Consider the following 16,913-nt stretch of genomic DNA (forward strand, 5'->3'; position numbering starts at 1 on the left):
ATCCTGTTCTCTTAGCAGCCATCCAGATCTCTGTGGGATCTAAGCACATGGTAGGAATGAGCCATCTCCAAGTGGAACTTTACAGCCAGCTGCAGAATACGGGCAGGAACAGAGAGGTTTAGATTTGACACAGGCTGAGCAGAGGCCAGAGCTGCCAGAGCTGATTCCCTCTGACCTTGGACGGCCAGTTGCCAAGGGAACAACTGTGAGTGGGCTTGAAAGCTCTCAGGAAGCTCAGGAAGCTCAAACAGGCACAAACAGACACAGAGACAGTCTTTTGGAACAGTAAGAGGTTGGAACTGATCCAATAAATCCGAAGAGTCAGCAAATGGGAGGGCTGCTGGACAGGAAGCAAAACAAGAGACATTAGGGGCGAAGGTTCAGTATCTTCTGTAGGAATCAGAAACAGTCTTCAGAAGGGTCATCTTGAGTGATAATGCAGGCGGCTTTGTTAGAGCCTCCCGGAGCTATCTGTTTTTTGTGGGGGGGGGGGGTTCAATAAATCCTCCTTTTTAATTACCTATGTTTACTGTGTTATCAAGCTGGGAACCTGGACTCCTGACAGCACAGGAGCTCTCTTCCCTCTTGCAGTTTCCAGCAACTGGTATTCAAAAGCCTTACTGCTTCTCACTGTGGAGGCAGAGCATAGCTGTTCTGGTCAGTGGTCATTAATAGACATATCCTCCAATATCCTGAATTATCTAGGTTCCTGATTGCAGTGAGGCTTCAAAAACATGCTTGGCCAAATGTGCTTAGAAGATGCCTTCACAGCATACTTTAGCCATACTTTGGTCACCTCTGTGGAAAAACATGCCTTTGGGGACAACTGGGTATTCAGCTAACTGTAACATGAATCAACCCCAAAAGCATCTTGAGTACTTGGGGAAATGAAATTATTTAATTTATTAATTGATTGATTAATGTTTATGCACCCCATATCTCATAAAGATGCTTCCTTGCTATTGCCATGTTCCCTCGCCCTGCATTTTTCTTCATTCCCAACATATACATTCAACATCTTTTTTCAAAATGTGAAAACAAGTTCGAGGGAGGTTAAAATAGCTGTTCTGCCTTAATAGCATAATTTGTTTCTTGGGCATTAAATGAGAATGCTGGGATTTTTAATTCCATTGCTTGGTTTCCAGCATCTCCTATAATTAATTTTCTCTTATTTTGCTGCTATAAAATCAAATGGAAACTAATGACATGGAACCCCAAATTGTCAAGGCAGAGATGAGCCTCTTCGACAACATGGTGGGAAGGCTCTTCTTTCTGACAAAATAGCAGATGACTTGCGTGGTTTGCCACGAGGTTGGTGTTCTTTGCCTGGTAGCGATGTTTTGCTTGAATTAGACCACCCAGCGCCTGCAGTTTGGAAGCAAAAACAAGCCATCCCTTCTGTCACTGCTTTTTGTCAATTTGCAATAGATTAACGGGTTGTGATCCCATACATATTGGGATGGAGGAGAAATTCCTTTGGTCTGCTTTTTTGCAGAGAACCGACCCAATGCTCCCAAGCTTGCTTGCAGAGTCGGGCGGCACACTTCTGAGGATTATGAAAAATGCACTTTCAGTGCACAGGAAAAGTGGGCACAAATATTTTGTTCCAAGCAGGGTTCCCAAAACTTAGGTCTCCAGCTTCCTTTGGACTACAATTCCCATCACCCCTAGCCACTGGTCCTGCTAGCTAGGGATGATGGGAGTTGTAGTTCAAAACCAGCTAGAGACCCAGGTTTGGGAAACCCTTGTTTAAACGATGGGTACAAAATGCATATCTCCCTGATGTAAGCATTTGAAAGTGTGCATTTGAAATAAATGCCACATGCACATATTGAAGCACATGACTTTCAACCAAAGAATCCTAAGAAGCATAGCGTACCCCTCATAGAGCTGCAGCAACCCTTAGCAAACCACAGTTCCTAGGAATCTTAGAGGGGAGCCATGCACTTTAAATGTACATAGGCAAAAAATGTATATGAAATGGGCAGGATGTATGGAATGGGATGCTGGTTGATGCTCAGAATTTTTTTTTTAAACCTGGATGAATACACCTCCTCGTTAGACACTTTTCACTTTTATAACACACCCACACAAAGGTAATTTTGTGGTGGGGTTCAAGCAATAATAAATAAATAGGCACCAGTGAGATGGAAACGAGATGGAATTATCTGCTCAGCCCTTCGCTATATCTGTAAGATGTATGTCTCGCTGAGCTCAAATAGCCTTGCTTCCAGGCATAGCATTTGTGGGGAACCTTTGGTCTTCTGAATGGTGATGAACCGCAACTCCCATCATCCTTGTCCGCTGGCCATGCCTGCTAGGCCTGATGGGAGCTGTAGTTCAGCCACACGTGCAGAACCACAAGTTCCCCACTCTGAGGTACGGGACTGCAGCCCTTAGAGCTCCATTCCTTGAGCGAACTCCTTTTCCCAAAGCTGCAGATCCACAATCTACTTAAGAACTTATTTATTGATACGAGCACGCCGACAGTACAATAAAACTGTAAGGGAAAGCCCATTTACATGAATGACTGTGTTATACAGAGCGCAACTATGTAAATGCTTTGGCGGCGTGCTGCCATTTGGCAATGGAGGGCTCCTCACCAAAGTAATTGTCTCTCCGATGAATAGATGTATTCAAGCTATAAAGCTGCCTCACCAGCTCAATCAATGTCTAACTTTGCAGAATAGGGTTTTTCTTTTAAGCCACGCTACAAAACGAAACTAATCACAAATTGTGGTAAATTTCTCCCCAACCCCTCAGTATAGTTTAATATGTTTAAATTTCCTGATTCAGCAGAGTCCCCCCCCCCCCCACACACTATATATTGATGTAACAAAATCGAAAATTCTTTCTAGTAGCACCTTAGAGACCAACTGAGTTTGTTCCTGGTATGAGCTTTCGTGTGCATGCACATGAAAGCTCATACCAGGAACAAACTCAGTTGGTCTCTAAGGTGCTACTAGAAAGAATTTTCGATTTTGTTTTGACTATGGCAGACCAACACGGCTACCCACCTGTAACTATATATTGATGTGTACATTTGAGGCAAGATGAGAAGAAGGCTTGATCATGCTGCCTAATAATCTCTGTGCCTGTTGTATATCCTTTCTGTGCATGATCTGTAGAGTTATTGGGGTTTTGTGGATCCAATAACTACATGGATGGCACTTTCCAGCTCTGCAGACCTTTCAGGGCTGCTTCATAAGAGGAGTGTGCATAGTTAAACTGTGGAACTTGCTCCCGCAAGAGTCATTGACAGCCACTAACCTGGCCAGCTTTATAGAGGATCGGACAAATTCATGGAGTAGAAAGTCAACAACAGCTACTGGCCATGATGACTATCAGGGTTGGCCCACCCATGGGGCAACCACCTCCAATGGCAGGACCCACAGGGCAGCAGGTCCAGCCTCCAAGGAATGCATGACCCTCTGCTGCTGCTGTTGTGGTAGCAGCAACCGTTGCAGCACACTCCTTGGAGGCAGGGTCTGCCATCTCCTCAGCAGCCATCCCTCCCTCATGCCACCTCTACAGCGGCCTCCTGATAAACAGGAGGTGCTGCTAGTCTCCTCCCACCCTGATTTGGATTGTCACTCACCCGTTCTTCCCTGACATGAAGGTGGAAGACATCCATTTTGTGGTTCACCTCAGGTGCCAAAATGTCTTGGGCTGACTCTGGTGGCTATGCTCCGCAGTCAGAGGGATTGATGCTTCTGAATGCCTGTAGCTGGAAACCATGAGAGGGCAGAGTGTTCTTGTGTTCTGGTCCTACTTACAGGTTTTCCAACAGACATCTGGTTGGCCTCTGAGAGAACAAGATGCTGGACTAGTTGGGCCATTGGCCAGATCCAGCAGGTTCTTCTTATAGGAAGAAGCTTGCTGAATGAATCAGAGGTCCATCTTGTCGAGCATCGTGTTTTCCATGGTGGCAACCAAATGCCTATGGGAAGCTCACAAACAGAACATGAGAGTAACAGGTCTCTTTCTCTGTTGTTCTCCAGCAATGGGTATTTGGTGGCTGCTGTCTCTGAAACTGGAGGTTCTCTATACTTATCACAGCTAGAAGACATGGATGAACTTGTCCTCCATGAATTGATTATGTGCAGCATGAAGAAGCACATTTTTACCTGCCTTAAATCTCCTGCCATTAGTTTCATGGGATGACAGGCCACTGGAAACCTTGAAAACTTGGGGTGATGGTCTATGATGATGATGTAGCATCAGGCCAAGGAGAAGTTGGGGAATGGGGATAGGAGCCACTGAGAGAGGCTCCACCACCACTTGTATTGACAGGAAAACTAGGTTGGAAAGAAAGAATACATTTCTCTCTGCCACCACTTTCCCCAGTAATTTATTTCATCCCACCTTCGCCACCTCCCAGACACCAATTTCTGTCCCCTCCAAAAAAGAAAAAGAAAAAGTTCCATGGAGAATTTTCATCCTCACTGCTGGTTGACAGACGTTCAGACAATTCTGGAGACCAAGCACTGGAGGAATTCACCTTCCTGTTAGACAATAACTTCTTTCATAACACCCACCCACACAAAGCTGAGCATTAACTAGCAAAATAAACAGTTTCCACACATACAAAGTTCTTGAGCAAGTCACATTTAGTTTATAGTTGTTATTATTATTAAGGGTTAAACAGAAAAAAGTGTCAACCTGACCCATGGATCAATAGGAAACCAAGAGCTTTAAGACTGTCAACTTCTTAATCTTCATGAAGAAAACTGTGTCTCATTTGTACCAAAACATTTTTTTGAAGTCCTTGATGAGATGTCAGTGACTAGGTTGGCCTTCACATACTCCAACACAGCTAAAGTTTTGCTTTCTTTTAATGGCCAAGAAAATGTACAAGACAAAGCTTTGAAAGGCTTGCAAAAAAAGGAAAGAAAGCAGGGGGAACCAAATGAAAGCTAGTATTTTGCTACTGGAAACAAGGAATTGAAACAGGAACCAGTAACATTTCTAACTACAAAACACAGTTTGTGGGAATTTGAACTCAAAACTCATTGTAGTCAACAAATTCTAATTACCCATAGCATAAATATACATTCCATGGAAGTTGGGATTGCAGCTATTTAATCCCAAAATTTTTGGTTAGTCAGAAGTTAATTCTGTTGAATTCAGTGAAGTTTACTCCAAAATAAGTGCCCAGAGGATTATAAGGTAAAACAACCTCTGGGAGTTCTAGAGAGTTTTAAATAGTGGATTCCCCCCCCCCAGATCACATGTTTCTGTTCGGGTTCCTGACATGTCCTTGTTAAAATAAATAGTGCAACCCCCACCTCTTTTTGTTGCAAATTATTATCCAGCAGTCATTTGAACACTGTGAATAATGAGTTTTAGATTCATTCTGAGTCAAGCAATCCATAAAAACGCAGCTGTCTACATAATCATAAAAGCAAAATATCAGTAACATGCCCGCATTTTGTTCTAAACTTGTTAAATCAGCTTGTGTGTACACAACACAGTGATCCTGGTTTATTGCATTTATCACTAGTTACTATTACTTCTGTTAGAGAGCTTATGAACTCTTGTTAACTTTGACCAAATCATACTACCACGAAAACGGGCATTTTTAATTTACTTTTTGCATTTCGTGTGGGAGAGATTATCCCAAAACCACAACTCTCATCTAGGACTTCTGCAAAGGATTATTTTGTATCACAAATTAATGATGGATGTTTTGCATTCTTGGCATCCCCAGGGTCATCACTGTGTCCTTGTCGATGGACTTGGCACAATCAAGCTCCACAGATGACCTAAATCCAAGTATGGGTTAGAATCTCCCTTTCAAAGAATAAAGGTAGCTGCTTTGTTTTCATTATGGAGCCCATCTCCAACACACCTTTGACACAGGGTTGAAGTGAGCAGTGGCGTCAACAAGAACAATGTAGGAGATACAAAGAACTAGTGGAGAAAGGTAAAACAGAAGCCATACAAAGTAATCCAAGAAGTAAGTTACATTTCTGTAAACCAGGCACGTCCAACTCTCTAGAGACTGCGATCTACTCCCAGTATAATAAAACTGGCAGTGATCTACCCATTGTCATTGCCAAGTGTCGTTGAGCTTTTTGGGGGGAGCATTGCCCAGAGTTTTGGGAAGGATTGGCTATAATTGTTAAGTTTTTTTAGGGAGGAGTGCCCAGAGTTGTAGAGCTTTGGGAGGTGGGAGTTGCATAAAATCGCTCACTCAACAGTCTGCCGTCCTCCCTCCTTACCCACTCAACCACAGCCGCAGGGAACTCAAGCTTTCACAGCTGCGGCGATGGGACATAGCGCCAGGGGTGTGGTGTGGTGTGGCGTGATCGATCAGGAGAACCCAGGCGATCGCTTTTTTTAATCCTGTGATCGATCTGGAGCACCCCGGTGATCTGCCTGTCGATCGTGGTCAACCGGTTGAACATGTCTGCTGTAAAGCAACGCAACTAGACCCTAGAGCTGAACAAGCAGGCCTGAAGAACAAATTGTATTTAGAGTACAAGATAAAGGTACCCCTGACTGTTAGGTCCAGTCGTGGACGACTCTGGGGTTGCAGCGCTCATCTCGCTTTACTGGCCGAGGGAGCTGGCGTTTGTCCACAGACAGTTTCCGGGTCATGTGACCAGCATGACTAAGCCGCTTCTGGTGAACCAGAGCAGCGCACGGAAACACCCTTTACCTTTCCGTCAGAGCGGTACCTATTTATCTACTAGCACTTTAACATGATTTCGAACTGCTAGGTGGGCAGGAGCTGGGACTGAACAATGGGAGCTCACCCCATCACGGGGATTCGAACCGCCGACCTTCCGATTGGCAAGCCCTAGGCTCATTGGTTTAGACCACAGTGCCACCCGCATGACTTAGAGTGGTTGGGTGCAAAAGCGGACTGGGCACTTGCACCTTTAATGGTTGTGTGGAACAGGGTTTTTGTTTTGTTTTTTTTTGCTGGTGTTAGCTTGTCATACACAACTATCAAAGGTGTTCTCCTTTGTACATGACCATGCCAGCTGCACTATCATCAACAGACCTTCAACAGATCTTTTTTTATTATTTTAATAATAGCAGCAAATAAGATAAAAGCCTTCTGGCTGGATCATTCCCAGCTTGACTACAAAGGAGGAGTGATCCAGCATTGACTTCCTAGGTGTGGCCTGCTGCAGAAGCACCAGACCCTGTTACAGATCCTTACGCTATGTGCCATAATTTCCCTGCCATGATTTAAGTGCCATCCTTTCCTGTCTTACATCCAGTGGCAGAGCTAGCCACTCGGGCACCCGGAGCGGCGCACATGCCATGCACCTGGGGATGACACCCAGGCTGCCCCTCACCCCCCTTCCTGCGCCCCCTGCTTAAATCCCTGCAAGTGGTTAGGTTATATATATTTTTAACTTCCCTTTCCAAGTTCTGAAAGATGTATGATTAGATTTCCACATATTGTTCCCTTTATGAGGAACTCACTTCCTGTTTGTGACATTAAACTTCCTGTATGGCAGGGGTTGGACTGGATGACCCTCAGGGCCCCTTCCAACTCGACGGTTCTGTGAGTCTATGATTCTAAGCTATAATGAGAAAGCCAAGCTCGTCCTAGAGGCTGACTGTTGTCTGCTCTGTGTTATACAGGTATTAAATTTAAAACAGCTTAAAATGAATATATATGTGTACACACACGCACACACACACAAACAAACAAAACTACTGGTAAATTTCATACAGTTTGTGAAAACTGCATTTACCTCTCAGCAGGCAATTTGCTTATTGTAGTGGGTGCCTTGTATCTCTCAGAATCATGTATAGCAGGAAACAATGGACTCTGATGAAACTTCCATTCACAATTAATTAGTACAGTAAAGCAGGGGGAGGCTTTGCTTTTGGCAGCATCTCTGTTGGTAAATTGTGCGATGACACCTCTCTCACATTGACTCTACAAGAAGCTTTGCCCAGCTGGCTTTCATGAAAAGAAAATCTCCTCTCCAGATTCTTCCAAGGAAAACGCACGACAATTTTGCAAAATGACAGAGGGGTGGGGAGGAAGGGGGGGTAGAGAGAGTGGAATAGCAGGTGGTCTGAAATCTGTGTTTATGCCAAATATTTTTCCAACTCAGGGATGTTATTTAAAGACATCTTCCATCAAGCAAGTTTCCAGCCTATCCCCCAAATAGCAGAGGGGTGGAGGGACCTCACGAGGCCATCCATTATTCAGTTCTCATTTGCTCTGAAAATCTTTGCAAGCCAGAAAATATCCTAGACGCAATATTGCTGTTGTACATGTCATACAATTTAAAAGTGAGGCTCTTCAAAATAAAAATAAAACCCTGAAAATTTCACATAATATAAGATTAAAAACAAATTCAGATAAAATGACACTGAGAAAACTCTAACTTCAGAGCACAATGATATAATACTGTACAGTTTCACAGTTATATGCAGATAAGCAAGACTTTCAGTCGCCAATTTTTTACTGCTAATTATTATTATTTTTATTATTTATATATTGAATAAAATTAGCATTGAATAAATTAGTGGGGTTTTTTAAATAAAAGAATCTGACTTTTTACACTATGTGCAATGGGATGATCATTCCAAATTGCCTGTCAGACTCTAGAACAAGCATATTTGGAAGAGAGAAATGCCATTTCACATAGCAGCATCTGTTGTTTGGAATATCTACTATATATTTTGGAAAGTGATTTGTCTGCCTGTTAGTCCGTTTGTTGTCTATGTGCTCAGACACCTCTCAAGATATCATCGCCAAACTTAGCATGAGGGTTCCAAAGTGTGTGTGTGGGGGGGGGTCTTCCTCAATGTTTGGACACGGGACACCACTTTGATTCAAGATGGTGGGCATAAGTGCAACTTTGGTGTGACACTGGGGAATTGGTTTGGTTGCCTCTCAAGGTATTGTTGCCAAACTTGGCAGGAAGCTTACCAAGGTGAGGATGGCAGTCCTCATCACTGTTTGAATGCCAGACACCATTCTGAATCAAGATGGCAGATTGAGATGTGACTTTGATGTGACTTTCGCCCATTTTCTTTGGCATGGTGAGTGCAAACTCACAAATTACACCATCCATCTTAAAGAAACACAGTATTTTTTTGGTTTTCTAAAAATTCCTAAGCAGGGCCAGGCACTCTCTGCTAGCTAGCTATAACAGCAAGATGTGGTCTAACATTTAGCAAAGCTGATAACGTCTGTCATATCTCAAAATAGGTGCTGTGGCCAAACTACACGACCACTAATTTTTTTGTTTTCTGCTCCCTGGTTGCAATTTTAAAAATTTGTATTTGTGCTGTGGTTTGTTTCCCTATGACTCCAGGGTCTATGGTTTGCTGTAATTTTATGTCATATATTACATATTTTATGTTTTTATGGGCTTATAGCCGCAATAAATTTGAAATTTGAAATTTGAAACGTTATGAATTTACTTCCTGTTCTCACCAAATGTCAGTTTAGGGAAGAAATAGGTGGTGTGGTTCCTTCCAGAAGCTGCTCAATTTACAACTCCCATAATCTCTGACCATTGGCCATGCTGCCTCAGGCTGATGCGAGTCCACCAACATCATGGAGGGCACTATGTTGACTATCCTTGGATTAGAGAGTTCTTATGAGTAGGTGGATGTTATAGATTTGCCAGCAAAACTGCTCAATTAACAGCTTCTTTTAAAATTGGTTTCGCACCCATAGTTCCACAGAATGACCCTTTACAGCACTGTAACATTGTCTGTTCTCCCTAAGCTTAGTTTGGGCTCAAAGATTCCATTGACTTATTTCCACACTTGTGAAGGATATGGTAATCTGCCGCGCTATACTGTTCTGCAGTGAAAAATCAATATTAGCCATTCACAGCATTCCTTTAGGGGATCCCGTTAATAGTTATTTATGATCCTTTGCTACTTCTGACACAGCAGTACTGATTTTCACTGAACATGCTTTTAATTAACTCACAAATCAATAACACCCCTAAAATAAACTTAGCAACAGTGCAAGTGGCAAGATAATTTTCTTACATTTAGAGGAGCTTGCCATTTGCAGGAGTTCAAACTCAGAGCTAGGAATATACACAAAAACAAAACAAACTTTATTTATTTGCATAGCCCACAGGCCGTTGCATCAGAAAGACACATATTGCATGTCGAGGTTACCGTCCCAGCTCCCCCCAGTAATTCAGACATGACACATTAATTTTGGTTTGGGTTTTTGGCATAATTTTGGCCACAACTTTATTTAAATACAGCCAATGTGAGTGGTTGCTTAGGCATTGGAACCGACTACTGTCCCCCCAGCCATGGGACAGCTGACATTCGCTTTTGAGGGCGAAGTCAGAAAAGGGTGAACACCTAAGGCAGAAGCGGAGTCGGGCAACGACCCAGGCCTCTCCCCCAAATGCTCCCTAGGACTCCGCTTGGCCCAAGCCTCCCACCACTGGGTATGGACAAAAGCAGAAAGAGTCCCTGGATTCTTTTAACAGAATACCCTTATTTTCAGGGGTAGGCCCAACCAATTTCCTACCCTGCCCCGCGCATTCAGAGGTAGGCCCAGCCTATCCATACCTCTGAAGCAGCGTTACTAGGGGCAGGCCCAGCCTATCCTGACCCCTAGTGCAAGCAAATTATACCAATGCCTAACCGCCAACCTTACAAGTTGTGACGATTTGCTACGTAGTAGGCAAAACCAGTGACAAAAGCCAATCAGCCACCGGATAAATTCCTACCAGGCTCCCGCTTCAAAGCAGACAACCCCATGACAGGCATAGCAAGGTCAAGCAGCAAAAGCGCCGTTCCCAAATTAGGGAGGGCGGGCGGGAGATCCGTTGCACACCGCAAAAGTGAAACCAAAGTTTCACAAACTTAGGTTATAAAGGCAAGAACTGTCAATCAACCAACTAGCAACATGCTAAACTCCCCAGCAACTTGCCTTAACCAATCCTAGCTGTGGCCAGCCCAAAACCCCCTCCCATTAACTTGGAGCTGCTCCTTTAACCCTTCTGCAACCCGTGCTCTCTTCGATGGGAGAACACGCTTTGCATGTCGAGGTTACCGTCCCAGCTCCCCCCAGTAATTCAGACATGACACATTAATTTTGGTTTGGGTTTTTGGCATAATTTTGGCCACAACTTTATTTAAATACAGCCAATGTGAGTGGTTGCTTAGGCATTGGAACCGACTACTGTCCCCCCAGCCATGGACAGCTGACATTCGCTTTTGAGGGCGAAGTCAGAAAAGGGTGAACACCTAAGGCAGAAGCGGAGTCGGGCAACGACCCAGGCCTCTCCCCCAAATGCTCCCTAGGACTCCGCTTGGCCCAAGCCTCCCACCACTGGGTATGGACAAAAGCAGAAAGAGTCCCCTGGATTCTTTTAACAGAATACCCTTATTTTCAGGGGTAGGCCCAACCAATTTCCTACCCCTGCCCCGCGCATTCAGAGGTAGGCCCAGCCTATCCATACCTCTGAAGCAGCGTTACTAGGGGCAGGCCCAGCCTATCCTGACCCCTAGTGCAAGCAAATTTATACCAATGCCTAACCGCCACACGAGCTACCCCAAGCTCGCCGCCAACCGCTCACCATCCCAATCCAACCTTTCAACCCTCCGCAATATCCTCCAGCAAGATATCACTCCAACTGGAAGAAAGGTGGACTCCATCAGCCCGATAAAGCTGAACTGCCCTGGCAGAAATCCTCAGGTGCCTAATAATGGATCCACCCAGCTCCAGGACTTTAGAGGAAGCAACCAATTAATGCATTTCCTGGAATTTCGGTACCCGCCGGGCGGAGGCTGCCTTGCCATTCCCGCCTCTGCCACCAATGCGATCAGAAAAGCTTAGACCCATGCACCAGCGACATTAATTCCCCCAGATCCCTCTGAATTGTGGAACGTAATGGAAGACAGTCCATGATCGGCAAATCATTTCCCCCCAAGTGCACCACTATTGCCTCAGGCCGACCATCCCACTCCAGCGGTGCCGAATCAACGGTAAAAGTTCGCCCACTGCAATCCATGCCTGGCTAACCATGACACCTGCACGTGATGGGGAAAGCCGAGCCCGGCACCAAGCCCAGACTCCAAAGCTCGGGTGCCATCCCAATGGACAATGCTGTGTCCCACAATCCAGATCCGGGTAGCCGCTACACCTGAGGGGTCAAACAGAAAAATATAAGTACCACAATAACGCTTCCTCACATAGCCCTTATAGCGTCAGAGTTCCACTGCCCCATGTTCCTGATTCTGTCAATCCCCAATGAGCGGCTGTAGATGTCGCCCCAATACGGAAAGATCGGGGGGCAAAATGGACGCCACGACCCCACAGGCTGTGATCGCCGTACGCATCACCCAGGGAAAACAGCTGCCAGCGTCAAGGGGAGCCCATTGGCATGGATCAACAAAGGGCTATCGCCTGCAGGTTTACTGCCAAAAATTTTAGACATGTCCCACGCTGGACGCGGCCCCACTAGCCCGATGGCCGCAGGGAGACGGCCGTCCCCCTCCTCAGCTGGCCTGTTGCAGAGCTCCACATGGCCAGGGTAACCTCTGAAACAGATAAGTCGACGGCCTGATAAAACAAGCCCCTGGTAAGCTCGGCCTCCGAGGTTTCCAAACCACCTCGCCAATCCGCAGTGCGCCAATGCAACAGGAAAGGCCGCTGAAAAAAGTCTGGCCTCGAAACGTGACCAACAATGGAATGCAACCTAGAACACAGGTTGGTCAGCAGCTCAAAGGAAATGAGCCACCTAGCAGCTGCTTGGGGAGTGCGGAGCCTACCCCAACCTTCCAAAGCCTTGCGAATCGACAGATTCTGCGCAGGATCTGTGTCGAAAAGGGGCCTTACAGAAAAGGAAATGGCGGCCAACTGCAGCTTAAGTGGTCTTGGCAGCCCTCCCCCATTGGAAAAGGTGCGCAAGGTACCGCAGCACCTGGGACAATGGGGATGTAGTTCCACCCCCACAGCCACAGACTCCCGGTGAACTGCCAGGAAGTCTCTCCAGGCTTTATCATAAGACCTAAGGGTGTCCAGCGAAACAGCCACCGCTACTCCCTGCCCAAGTACATGCTGCCAATATTCCACCGGTGCACTGGAAAGGGGTTCCGGGAGAGGCTGAGCGTTCTGGGTAAGACCTGAATTGCTCGATCTGAAAATGGGAAAGGGCGACAGCCACCTCGTTAGTAACCCCCGGCCCAAAGCGAGCCGAAACCAATGTTGAAATGCAAACCGTGGAGCACAAATGGCTGAAGCAGGGCTGATACCCGAGGCGAGCGGGAGGACTGTGTGACCAGAATGGGCACCACCGCCTGGTTGACCGCCCAGAAACACAGACGGCGGTCCTTGAAGTCCTCGACCCAAATATAGACTGCTATAGGGAAAAACTCCAGAAAATTAATCCTGTGTGCCGGCCTCCCTTTGCTAGGTGTGCGGCCAATGTCGTGCCACCAAAGCCCATTTCAATAGAGGCCGAAGCTTAGCGACCCCGCTGCGTCCGAATGAACTAAAGGCCGATGTGCAGGTTCCCTACGACCTGCCACCATAACCACCAATTGAAATCCTCCAGAAATTGCACCCAAACCTGCAGGTTTGCCTTCCCTCTCTAGGCAGCCGTTGCCCATGGTGCGTGTGCAATGGGAGGAGGTCCTGCATAACCTTCTGCAAGGCAACTAATTTATCTTCAGGCGAACGAGACGTTTGCGATACCATAACCCATTGGATACCCCAGTGAGTTAGCTAGGTGGAAGGGCCCTCCATCTTCCCGCAGCCAGGGAAACGCTCAATTCCTCCGACAGGGCCGTGAGGGCCCACATCAAGGTCAAACAGTCGCCTGTATCGTCTGATGAGACCAGCAGGAAGTCAACGAGATAATGGGTGACCCCCCCATAAGGCCAGTGTAAAAGTGGAGGGCCCAATCAAGGAATGTGCTGAAGCACTCAAAGGCTGCCCAAGCAACCGAGCAGCCCATAGGCATTGCCTTGTCAAAATAATATGGCCCATCAAAGCGGAACCCCAGGAGCCAGAAGTCCTGGGGATGGATGGGCAACAGCCGAAATGCTGACTCAATGTCGCATTTGGCTAACAAAGCCCCCGGGCCAAATCTCCTGATTAATTTTATGGCGTAATCTAAATCGGACGAAGCAGCACTTGCTTCAGAGTAAGTATTACAAGTCAACTTCCTTCAGGCAGACAGCATCTGCATAGGCAAGCGGTATATTTGGGCAACGATATCCATCTGGATCCCTAAATACGTTAAAAGGGAAATAATATGGCCCTCCGACTAATCCGCTGCCACAAGGACGCCCAGCTCCTCAGTGAGGGAATATTTGACATTTGATAAGCTTAATCACCTGAATCCAGGGACTCCTATGTCATGAAATAAAATGCGGGATAGCCTCTGAGTTGCAATTAATTATGTATCATACAGAAATCACATGGGGCTTCCTTAGGGACAATCCCCCATGGGGATAACTGCAAGTCAGGAATAAAGGGGGAATCAAAAGGAGTCCCGCCATAAGTCTCAATGCAAACTCCTACCATCACCCTTTTTACTGGCTACCACAGGTAGCACTCTAACCGACTTTTGAATTGCTGTATTCCGGGCCACCAGCTGGCTGTGGGCCCCCTTCACCACCACAAGATGGGAGGGTGTCTGCCTATACCACAAGCAGCACAAAAAAGTGCATCCATTTGCAGGAGGATGGAATTAACGATCAAGAATGGACAAGCAGGGAGGGAGCCTGAGAGTCGTATTGGGCAAACTACCATGAAATGCAACAGTTGGTTCACCATCCCATTAGAACCACGCCAGAGCCTGCTTAGCACTGCAAGCTTGCAAGCATTTTTTTTTCTTTTTCTTTTTGCTGCATCACCAAGAGGTGCTCCCATCCTGGCAAACCGCCCCCTGGACACCTCGAGGTACCTGTGAGAGGCCGTTGATGAAGAAGAATCATCGCCTTGACTCCTTATGGTCTACTTTTGGAACGTCTCTTGTGGCAACGCTTTCCGCCTGAAGACGTTCTTGCTGGAACTGACAGGCTGACCTCCACAGAGGACTCAGGCGCAGGATCCTGCCGCAAAGCACCTGGGAGAGGCTGAGGAAAGGAATAGGTGAGATACCAACCCCAGAAGAAAGCCTGTGTAAGAACTGAGAATACCTCCTGGAACGGGAAGGGGCCTTTTGCTGCCCCCTGCTGCTAGCTGCCCGCTGAGCTGATGCTCCCACCACTCGTACTGGGGCCTGTGGAAAGAAAGGAACTGGACTCCGTGAAAATTGGGAATCAGCAATTAAAAACCCCCGATTCCGGGAGCTCCTCCCCTTCCTCGCTGGATGCCGACGTAGCAAGAGATGAAGCCCCAATTGGGGGTGGTGGCCCTGCTTGTGCACTGGTTTGACGGGCGGAGCGTTGAAGGGGACCATCCAACCCGGATGCAAAGCAGGCCAACACTTCTGGATCACCATCCAAACTTGCATGAAGGATTTAAATACGGCCCCCAGCACAACTAGGATTGGGCGAACGAAGTGACTGGGATGGCTCCTTAATAGCCCTCTTTGCTGGGATAGAGGAAACAGGCTGCGCAGAAGCCTTCTTTGGAGCCATTCTAGCTGCATACAGATAAAAGGAATCAGGCAAAACTATCACAGACCAAGCTGCTGAACCATTAAACCCCTGGCAATCAGATCCTGTGTGAAATTGCCTTGTATATTCAAATTTATTTATGGAACAATAAGCCTCTCCCCCAACCACTAAGGCTGTGGTGGTTAAACAGCCCAGTTGATTGCTGTATTCCACTGGACCACTAGGCCTATTAAGGCAAAGCCCTTTTCCAGTGAAATAACAGACGAGAGGTGACCTGCCGCCTGTCTAGGTACCCCTGCATGCCCTTCTTAGAGAGAGGCACCCCCTCGGAACCCATAGTTCTTTCTTTTGGGGGGTGGGGTATCAATAATATCACAAATGGGCTTCCCTCAGGCAGGGGATATAGAAACATGAATAAGCTGCACCAACAGGGTAAAGAACAATTTCTACCCGTGGGCTGAGGGGCTGCTGAATGAAAGACAGCAACATTGCAGCTGACATTAAGGGTTGGAGGTAATATGACAGCACACAGAGTGTGACAGTGACTGGGAGATTGGGGGGAGCAGGGCTCACTCAATCTCACTGTAAACATGTGGTACAGTGACAATAAGTATGTCTATTTCTATTCCACCTACCCCATAATAGAATAGCCCCAGTAAGGAATACCAAGAAAAAATAGACATCTAAAATCGTGAGCGTCACTATCAGGGCAAAACATAACTGAAGGCAATAAACTTGCTCAGAAACAGGATAGCTCAAGAGCATACACAGAATGCTCATAGACATATGAGGCACAGAGTCACTGGCTCCACTCTGTCTGCCTCAGCAATGCATTAGCAACAAGCTACTGAGCCTGCAAACAGATACATTTCTATAGAGGAAATGAGTCACATGTCACAGAGACTCAGCCACATCTGCTAACAGTGGAAGGCTTAGGCTTGATGCAGGCCGAGTAGGCCTCACTGATTCCACTCTAAGGATCTTTGTCATAATGAGGCCCACACAAAATAAAAAGGAAGCAGCCCAAAACAGTGGTAACATCAAAACGCTAGGAAAGCACCCTTGCAATAGCAACAGCTGCAGTATTAAAAGAACCTCACCACAATGTTCCTGCCCAAGGCTAGATAAAATACAGCCAACAGCGCTGCACACCCCCAAATAAAGGCAGCCATCAGGGATACTAATGAAAGTGATTCCAGCCAAATAGGAATAGCCCTGACCAAACCCCACCATTATAAAATGTGGGAAAGGGGGGAAAACATTTTGTGTGAAGGAAAGTCCCAAATGGGGGCTATCACTATTGGGAAGGCTTACGCATGGGCAGCACTCCCAGGGACAGGGAGAATCTTCCAAACGTGCAGGGGTAAGGGCCC

The sequence above is a fragment of the Lacerta agilis genome, chromosome 12, assembly GCF_009819535.1.
Source record: "Lacerta agilis isolate rLacAgi1 chromosome 12, rLacAgi1.pri, whole genome shotgun sequence".
Taxonomy (NCBI): domain Eukaryota; kingdom Metazoa; phylum Chordata; class Lepidosauria; order Squamata; family Lacertidae; genus Lacerta; species Lacerta agilis.